The sequence below is a fragment of the Anopheles arabiensis genome, unplaced genomic scaffold (genome assembly GCF_016920715.1).
Source record: "Anopheles arabiensis isolate DONGOLA unplaced genomic scaffold, AaraD3 Autosomal_pericentromeric_contig0013, whole genome shotgun sequence".
In the NCBI taxonomy this organism is placed as follows: domain Eukaryota; kingdom Metazoa; phylum Arthropoda; class Insecta; order Diptera; family Culicidae; genus Anopheles; species Anopheles arabiensis.
The window spans coordinates 12,433-15,540 of record NW_024412161.1 but is presented as its reverse complement, the minus strand read 5'-3'; positions in this window follow the sequence as shown (position 1 = coordinate 15,540).

Genomic DNA, 3,108 nt, shown 5'->3' with positions numbered 1-3,108 from the left:
AGATGGCTTCATTTGGATGAAACATGGCCGTAACAACGATAATAGATGGCAACAAAACTCAACATCAAATTTCAAGGCCATTGAAATAGTGCAAGATGGCTTCATTTGGATGAAACATGGCCGTAACAACGATAATAGATGGCAACAAAACTCAACATCAAATTTCAAGGCCATTGAAATAGTGCAAGATGGCTTCATTTGGATGAAACATGGCCGTAACAACGATAATAGATGGCAACAAAACTCAACATCAAATTTCAAGGCCATTGAAATAGTGCAAGATGGCTTCATTTGGATGAAACATGGCCGTAACAACGATAATAGATGGCAACAAAACTCAACATCAAATTTCAAGGCCATTGAAATAGTGCAAGATGGCTTCATTTGGATGAAACATGGCCGTAACAACGATAATAGATGGCAACAAAACTCAACATCAAATTTCAAGGCCATTGAAATAGTGCAAGATGGCTTCATTTGGATGAAACATGGCCGTAACAACGATAATAGATGGCAACAAAACTCAACATCAAATTTCAAGGCCATTGAAATAGTGCAAGATGGCTTCATTTGGATGAAACATGGCCGTAACAACGATAATAGATGGCAACAAAACTCAACATCAAATTTCAAGGCCATTGAAATAGTGCAAGATGGCTTCATTTGGATGAAACATGGCCGTAACAACGATAATAGATGGCAACAAAACTCAACATCAAATTTCAAGGCCATTGAAATAGTGCAAGATGGCTTCATTTGGATGAAACATGGCCGTAACAACGATAATAGATGGCAACAAAACTCAACATCAAATTTCAAGGCCATTGAAATAGTGCAAGATGGCTTCATTTGGATGAAACATGGCCGTAACAACGATAATAGATGGCAACAAAACTCAACATCAAATTTCAAGGCCATTGAAATAGTGCAAGATGGCTTCATTTGGATGAAACATGGCCGTAACAACGATAATAGATGGCAACAAAACTCAACATCAAATTTCAAGGCCATTGAAATAGTGCAAGATGGCTTCATTTGGATGAAACATGGCCGTAACAACGATAATAGATGGCAACAAAACTCAACATCAAATTTCAAGGCCATTGAAATAGTGCAAGATGGCTTCATTTGGATGAAACATGGCCGTAACAACGATAATAGATGGCAACAAAACTCAACATCAAATTTCAAGGCCATTGAAATAGTGCAAGATGGCTTCATTTGGATGAAACATGGCCGTAACAACGATAATAGATGGCAACAAAACTCAACATCAAATTTCAAGGCCATTGAAATAGTGCAAGATGGCTTCATTTGGATGAAACATGGCCGTAACAACGATAATAGATGGCAACAAAACTCAACATCAAATTTCAAGGCCATTGAAATAGTGCAAGATGGCTTCATTTGGATGAAACATGGCCGTAACAACGATAATAGATGGCAACAAAACTCAACATCAAATTTCAAGGCCATTGAAATAGTGCAAGATGGCTTCATTTGGATGAAACATGGCCGTAACAACGATAATAGATGGCAACAAAACTCAACATCAAATTTCAAGGCCATTGAAATAGTGCAAGATGGCTTCATTTGGATGAAACATGGCCGTAACAACGATAATAGATGGCAACAAAACTCAACATCAAATTTCAAGGCCATTGAAATAGTGCAAGATGGCTTCATTTGGATGAAACATGGCCGTAACAACGATAATAGATGGCAACAAAACTCAACATCAAATTTCAAGGCCATTGAAATAGTGCAAGATGGCTTCATTTGGATGAAACATGGCCGTAACAACGATAATAGATGGCAACAAAACTCAACATCAAATTTCAAGGCCATTGAAATAGTGCAAGATGGCTTCATTTGGATGAAACATGGCCGTAACAACGATAATAGATGGCAACAAAACTCAACATCAAATTTCAAGGCCATTGAAATAGTGCAAGATGGCTTCATTTGGATGAAACATGGCCGTAACAACGATAATAGATGGCAACAAAACTCAACATCAAATTTCAAGGCCATTGAAATAGTGCAAGATGGCTTCATTTGGATGAAACATGGCCGTAACAACGATAATAGATGGCAACAAAACTCAACATCAAATTTCAAGGCCATTGAAATAGTGCAAGATGGCTTCATTTGGATGAAACATGGCCGTAACAACGATAATAGATGGCAACAAAACTCAACATCAAATTTCAAGGCCATTGAAATAGTGCAAGATGGCTTCATTTGGATGAAACATGGCCGTAACAACGATAATAGATGGCAACAAAACTCAACATCAAATTTCAAGGCCATTGAAATAGTGCAAGATGGCTTCATTTGGATGAAACATGGCCGTAACAACGATAATAGATGGCAACAAAACTCAACATCAAATTTCAAGGCCATTGAAATAGTGCAAGATGGCTTCATTTGGATGAAACATGGCCGTAACAACGATAATAGATGGCAACAAAACTCAACATCAAATTTCAAGGCCATTGAAATAGTGCAAGATGGCTTCATTTGGATGAAACATGGCCGTAACAACGATAATAGATGGCAACAAAACTCAACATCAAATTTCAAGGCCATTGAAATAGTGCAAGATGGCTTCATTTGGATGAAACATGGCCGTAACAACGATAATAGATGGCAACAAAACTCAACATCAAATTTCAAGGCCATTGAAATAGTGCAAGATGGCTTCATTTGGATGAAACATGGCCGTAACAACGATAATAGATGGCAACAAAACTCAACATCAAATTTCAAGGCCATTGAAATAGTGCAAGATGGCTTCATTTGGATGAAACATGGCCGTAACAACGATAATAGATGGCAACAAAACTCAACATCAAATTTCAAGGCCATTGAAATAGTGCAAGATGGCTTCATTTGGATGAAACATGGCCGTAACAACGATAATAGATGGCAACAAAACTCAACATCAAATTTCAAGGCCATTGAAATAGTGCAAGATGGCTTCATTTGGATGAAACATGGCCGTAACAACGATAATAGATGGCAACAAAACTCAACATCAAATTTCAAGGCCATTGAAATAGTGCAAGATGGCTTCATTTGGATGAAACATGGCCGTAACAACGA